Genomic DNA, 7665 nt, shown 5'->3' on the forward strand with positions numbered 1-7665 from the left:
AAGTGGGAACATATTGCCATGGATTTCATAGTCGGATTACCAAGGACGAAAGCCAATCATGATGCCATTTGGGTTATAGTGGACAGACTTACCAAGTCAGCTTATTTTCTGCCTATAAATAAAAGATTTTCACTAGACAAGTTAGTCCATATGTACCTGAAAGAAATCATAGTTCGTCATGGAGTTCCTGTGTCTATCGTATCCGATCGAGATCCGAGGTTTAATTCGAGATTTTGGAAGAGTTTTCAAGAATGTTTGGGAACGAGACTGAATATGACTACGGCTTACCATCCCCAAACGGACGGCCAAAGTGAATGAACAATCCAGATAATCGAAGACATGTTACGTGTTTGTGCTATTGATTTCAAAGGAAGTTGGGATGAGCATTTACCCTTGGTAGAATTTGCTTACAACAACAGTTATCATGCCAACATTGGGATGCCACCCTATGAAGCTCTTTGTGGACGCAAATGTCGATCTCCAGTGTATTGGGATGAAGTAGGAGAACCGCCAAAAACTTGTTAGGGTGAAAACACGCGCTAATATTCACGCAAGTATACGCGTTCGCAAGTAGTATAAGATATAAATCAGATTCGTTCCCACAGAGACTGGTTTAGGTTAAGTTCAATTTATGCACCTATGCAACAATGTATGGTTATCGCTCAATATTAAGACAAATAACAAATTGGGTTTTTATTAAACTAAGAGATTATACTAAATAACATTAACTAAGAGAATTGAAGTTGAATTACTATATATGACAAACATGGGATTCTAACTTCATTATATACTTCATTCAATAGCCTTCTCGTTCTTAACCTTAGCATGTGATGGTGAGGACACTAATCAGATAACACGAAACTGATAAACGCCAACTTTCGTTGCACGAGTACCATTCTACCAGACATCCACAAAAGAGATAGAAGCTGAATAGGCACCAATTATATTGAGACCCTATATGTCTATAGAATTTGACAACATAACGGTTTAAGAACAAGTTATCTATCTTGATTACATAGGGCAAGTAAAACGGTTAGAGTTACCTACGAATCATGCATACACGTACATGAACCTATGCTAGTATGGCAAGTTCTAAACCTCTATATTCACTGTCGCTTCAATAAAGATTAACACGCTATCTTATAAGTTAGCTACTCACATAAGACGAATAAGCACAACCATACTAGGATATCAATCAATCACCACACACCATGATATCGAAATAATTAACTATTGAAATCCATAAGTAAATCCGCTAGAATCCCATGACAACGATTAGCCCATAATCGAACTCATCGTCACCATGGGTTCTAATGAAAGCATGGTATAAACAAGGTCTTAATAAACTAAATAATAATCAAAGTACGAATAAACGAGATCTAGGTTCAACAAAAACGAAAACGAGCATCCAAAGTTATAACTAATTCAAAGAATCACAAGTTGAAAACAAGATCTTCTTTTTCGGAGTTGTTCTGTGCTTCTAGGTCTTCTCCTTGGTATCCCAATCTTCCCGGATGATGAAAACCCTTTTTTTTAAGTATATATACGCCCCTAGTGGACCTGGACCCTTAAAATCGTCAAATTCTACTCAAAAAAGGCTTTTTCAGCGAAATCAGCGACTAGCCGCCTCCTGAGCGGCCGCTCAGCTCTCCTGAGCGGGCGCTCAGCTCTCTGAGCGGGCGCTCAGCTCTGCTGAGCGGGCACTCAGCTACTGACTGGGAAAAATATTCTGATGAATCTTGTTTTGGCCATAACTTGAGTTCTACTCGTCAGAATTAGGCGATTCAACTGCCCACGCGAAGCTATTGAGATTCTCTACAACTTGACAATGGCCTTGGCTTCCAATTCTGATCACTTTTCATCATATTTCCTTTAAAAGCTCTTTTCTTCATTTAACTGATACCTGAAATGCAATAACACAAAAACACATCAAAATACCAACAACTTGAGTCCAAAACACCAATTTAAGCTTGTAATAAAGCATTCCAAGTGGATATAAAATCCACTTATCACACCCCCAAACTTGAATCGATGCTTGTCCTCAAGCATAAACAGACTCAAAACTACAAAACAAACCTAATGCATGAATGCAACTACGTGAATGCAACTAAATGACAATGCAATCGATCCCCTCAGAATAACTATAACCAAATGAATAAACCAATGCCTCTAAGAATGCAATAACTTGAAACAGAGTTCAAATAAATCCCACAAACCAACTCACAAACCAGAAACGTGCGTGTGTGGATGCTTAACAGATATACTCTCGATACTAGATCAATAACCATAACTTATCTATCATCGAAACAATCAAAAGTTTATAAACAGAATAGACAATAAACGCATTATGACTCACAACACCTCCTTTCTAATAGAGTTATACAAGGATTCACACTATTATTGAACACATAGCAAAGATGCTTATTTGATCGTGCAATGAATGAGGTCCCAAAAGACTTATACAATAATACCCATGTAGCGAGCGTTAGGTTAGTGGATCCCAGACTATAAAAGCCTTAGGTCACTAAGCACAAAGTCCCCTAAAACTTAATAACTCGAGTATTAAAGAGCTCACTCTTGATCAATTATGCATAAACACATACTTTTTTTCTTTCTTTTTTTTTCTTTTTTTTTCTCTTTTCTTTTTTTTTTAACAATTTCTGAATGAGTGCGTTTCGCTCCATCTCATTCAACCCTAAAATACTCATAAAAATATGAGCCGGCTACTAGCGATTTGACACCTAGCCTTACAACAACTAGCAATAAAATCTAAGTTTTTCTCCATATAAAAAGAATCAGTGTTTTTACGTCACTACGAGAATATCACAAATTCTAAATATAACCAAGTGATTAAATCTCAACAACAAACAAGTATGATCATGATCTAGATCAAAAGCAACCCTATAAGACTTTGTGAAAATATTTGTTTCTGGCATGCAAATCAATTCATTAGGACTTAAACATCCCTCTATTCGTCATCACCACACTGAACTCAACATCAACTTATCAAATATCATAGTTCATCTTAAGGGATCATGCTAAATATGCATGCAAATGCAACTATATGAAATTACATAAAAATAAACAAATATGTCCTACATGAACAATCATGCAAAAATATGAATGAACTATAACTAAACATGCAACATAAATCTATATGAATCTATATGGACACACACTACTAATCCTTACATTATCACCCCCAAACTTAAAATTTTCAATGTCCTCATTGAAGGCAATAATAAGGATTTCAGGCATACCTAATTAGCGGGAGATTCACCCTCGTCGGGTGGAGGATCAGGTGGCCAATCAACCTCGCCACTAGTGTCTCGGAAAATAGTACCGAAAGCATGTGTCAAATCTTCAGCAAAATGACGGTGAATGTCGTGCATGGCCTCCATACGCCTAATTACTCGCCTGTACTGCTCGTCACCAACACCAGTCCTATCAACTACCTGCTGCATATGAGAAGAACCCTCTATAGGCACTGGAGGATCCGTTCGGCTACCCTCTACATCATCAAAGATATATCCCAACCCCTTGTCAGGGGGTGCACCTAAGAATGAATAACTCAAGTGATCTGGTAGTGGGTTGAGCTCAAGTGTGGGAGCATCTTCAATAGACGGCTCGAGACGCTCCTGAGAAATTTTCAGCTCTGCTAACCCAAGAGAATCGAATGGCACATCCAACTTCCTCTTCCACGGAGGTGCATTCAAAACCTTTTGATCGTAAACCTTCATCAAAAGCTCTCCTTTTTGCACATCGATCATAGTTTGGCCTGTAGCCAAGAATGGTCTTCCCAAGATAATGGGAATCTTCTTATCTTCCTTGAAATCAAGAATTACAAAGTCAGCAGGGAAGAAGAGTTTATCCACCTTGACCAAGACATCCTCCACTATACCTCGTGGATAAGCGATGGAACGGTCAGCTAGTTGCAATGACATGTATGTTGGTTTCGGATCAGGCAGACCAAGCTTCTTGAAGATAGATAAGGGCATCAGATTGATGCTAGCTCCTAAATCACATAAACACTTGTCGAACGATAAGTTTCCGATGGTGCAAGGAATAGTGAAGCTTCCAGGATCTTTAAGCTTCGGAGGTAACTTCTGTTGCAGCACAGCACTGCATTCCTCCGTTAGAGCAACGGTCTCTAAGTCATCGAGCTTCACTTTCCGAGAGAGAATACCTTTCATAAACCTCGCATAGCTAGGCATCTGTTCAAGAGCTTTAGCGAAAGGTATGTTGATATGAAGTTTCTTGAACACCTCCAGAAACTTCTCAAACTGTTTATCCGGATTTTTCTTCTGCAGCCTCTTTGGAAAAGGAGGTGGAGGATAGATCTGTTTCTCCCCTGTATTACCCTTAGGAGGAGTGTGTTCCACAGTAGTCTTCCTTGGTTCCACCTCTACTTCCTTCTGCACATCTTCTTCAGCCAAAACTTCAGATTCTGGAACGTGAGACTTTTCAGGCTCTTCATCTTGCTGAACTTGGGGGCTTGCGACCTTTCCAGACCTTAAGGTGATGATGGCGTTCACCTGTTCTTCAACTTCCCTCTTGCCTGGATTTGTTTCTGTATCACTAGGAACCGTTCCTAGTGGTCGATTCAATAAGGCATTAGCAATTTTCCCTATTTGGTTCTCCAGATTCTGGATAGAAACAACCTGGCTTTGGCATATAAGAGCCTGGTTTTTGCACATAAGCCTCAACTCCTCCAATTCAGATTTTTTATTCGAAGATAGACCTGCATCATTAGTTTGTTGTTGAAGTTGGAGTTGTTGTCTTGGTGTAAATTGTTGTTGAAAACCAGGAGGGTTAAACAGCTTATTTGCAAACTGCTGGAATGGCTGTTGCATCGCATTCTGATTGTTGCTCCAGCTGAAGTTAGGATGATTCCAGTTGTTAGGATAATAAGTGGCAGGAACTGGCTGTTGCGATCTCTGAAAGTTGCTCACAAACTGAGCTGAGTTGCTAGATATAGCGCATTGTTCTGTCGCATGCGGACCTGCACACAGCTCACAAACACTAATTATCTGCTTAACACCATAGTTAGCCAGAGAATCGATCTTCATAGACAACGCCTTTAGTTGAGCAGTGATAGCCGTAGCTGTATCCACTTCAAGAACTCCTACTACCTTGCCCTGTGGATATCTCTGGGTTGGATACTGATATTCATTAGCAGCCATCAGTTCAATTAGATCATAAGCTTCCTTATAGTTCTTTGCCCATAATGCTCCGCCTGATGCTGCATCGAGCATGGGTCTGGACTGTGCTCCCAACCCATTGTAAAAACAAGTGATGATCATCCAATCAGGAATTCCATGATGAGGACACTTCCTAAGCATCTCCTTGTAGCGCTCCCAAGCTTCACTTAGCGATTCTGCCGTTTGCTGCGCAAATTGAGTAATAGCATTCCTGAGTGCAGCTGTCTTCGCCATAGGGAAGAATTTAGTAAGAAACTTCTGAGCAAGATCTTCCCAAGTAGTAATCGAACCAGCTGGTAGAGACTGTAACCAGCTCTTAGCCTTGTCCTTCAGAGAGAATGGGAACAGTCTCAGCTTCACAGCATCTTCAGAAACACCGTTGAACTTGAAGGTGTCGCATATTTCAAGGAAATCCCTAATGTGTGTATTGGGATCTTCCATTGGAGAACCCCCAAACTGGACTGAAGTCTGTACCCATTGAATTATGTCAGGCTTGATCTCAAAGGTATTAGCTGTGATAGCTGGCCGGACAATGCTAGATTGAATGTCATTGATCTTGGGTTGAGAAAAATCCATCAAGGCTTTCGTTCGTGCTGCTGGATCTCCCATTGTAATGAGTACCTGAAACACAAACAAATAAACCGTGAAAGTAAAAGAATCCGAGTCAGTGAACTTTAACGACCACTGATGACAAGCACATAAACTAAAAATTAACACCGAGTCCCCGACAGCGGCGCCAAAAACTTGTTAGGGCGAAAATACGCGCTAATATTCACGCAAGTATACGCGTTCACAAGTAGTATAAGATATAAATCAGATTCATTCCCACAGAGACTGGTTTAGGTTAAGTTCAATTTATGCACCTATGCAACAATGTATGGTTATCGCTCAATGCTAAGACAAATAAAAAATTGGGTTTTTATTAAACTAAGAGATTATACTAAATAACATTAACTAAGAGAATTGAAGTTGAATTACTATATATGACAAACATGGGATTCTAACTTCATTATATACTTCATTCAATAGCCTTCTCGTTCTTAACCTTAGCATGTGATGGTGAGGACACTAATCAGATAACACGAAACTGATAAATACCAACTTTCGTTGCACGAGTACCATTCTACCAGACATCCACAAAAGAGATAGAAGCTGAATAGGCACCAATTATATTGAGACCCTATATGTCTATAGAATTTGACAACATAACGGTTTAAGAACAAGTTATCTATCTTGATTACATAGGGCAAGTAAAACGGTTAGAGTTACCTACGAATCATGCATACACGTACATGAACCTATGCTAGCATGGCAAGTTCTAAACCTCTATATTCACTGTCGCTTCAATAGAGATTAACACGCTATCTTATAAGTTAGCTACTCACATAAGACGAATAAGCACAACCATACTAGGATATCAATCAATCACCACACACCATGATATCGAAACAATTAACTATTGAAATCCATAAGTAAATCCGCTAGAATCCCATGACAACGATTAGCCCATAATCGAACTCATCGTCACCATGGGTTCCAATGAAAGCATGGTATAAACAAGGTCTTAATAAACTAAATAATAATCAAAGTACGAATAAATGAGATCTAGGTTCAACAAGAACGAAAATGAGCATCCAAAGTTACAACTAATTCAAAGAATCACAAGTTGAAAACAAGATCTTCTTTTTCGGAGTTGTTCTGTGCTTCTAGGTCTTCTCCTTGGTATCCCAATCTTCCCGGATGATGAAAAACCTTTTTTTAAGTATATATACGCCCCTAGTGGACCTGGACCCTTAAAATCGTCAAATTCTACTCAAAAAAGGCCTTTTCAGCGAAATCGGCGACCAGCCGCCTCCTGAGCGGCCGCGCGGGCGCTCAGCTCTCTGAGCGGGCGCTCAGCTCTCTGAGCGGGCGCTCAGCTCTGCTGATCGGGCGCTCAGCTACTGACTGGGAAAAATATTCTGATGAATCTTGTTTTGGCCAAAACTTGAGTTCTACTCGTCAGAATTAGGCGATTCAACTGCCCACGCGAAGCTATTGAGATTCTCTACAACTTGACAATGGCCTTGGCTTCCAATTCTGATCACTTTTCATCATATTTCCTTTAAAAGCTCTTTTCTTCATTTAACTGATACCTGAAATGCAATAACACAAAAACACATCAAAATACCAACAACTTGAGTCCAAAACACCAATTTAAGCTTGTAATAAAGCATTCCAAGTGGATATAAAATCCACTTATCAGAGAACGCAAGATACTTGGACCCGAATTGGTGCAACAGATGAAGGAGGTTGTTGAAATTATCCAGAAGAGATTAATAGCAGCACAAGACCGTCAAAGGAAGTATGTAGATCAATCAAGGAAATATATGGAATTCGAAGAAGAAAATCTAGTATTACTGAAAGTATCGCCATGGAAAGGATTGACAAGATTCGGGAAGAAAGGAAAACTGAGCCCTAGATA

At 39.6% G+C, this 7665-nt stretch overlaps 1 non-coding gene across 1 annotated transcript; it reads left to right on the forward strand.

The window, feature by feature from the left end:
- The first annotated feature begins 5313 nt into the window (after window positions 1-5313).
- LOC141716072 (small nucleolar RNA R71) lies at window positions 5314-5420 on the forward strand. The gene has a single exon (XR_012572802.1). It is a non-coding gene; the product is annotated as a small nucleolar RNA R71 (small nucleolar RNA).
- Window positions 5421-7665: the final 2245 nt, after the last annotated feature.

Source organism: Apium graveolens, chromosome 3 (assembly GCF_009905375.1).
Source record: "Apium graveolens cultivar Ventura chromosome 3, ASM990537v1, whole genome shotgun sequence".
In the NCBI taxonomy this organism is placed as follows: Eukaryota; Viridiplantae; Streptophyta; class Magnoliopsida; order Apiales; family Apiaceae; genus Apium; species Apium graveolens.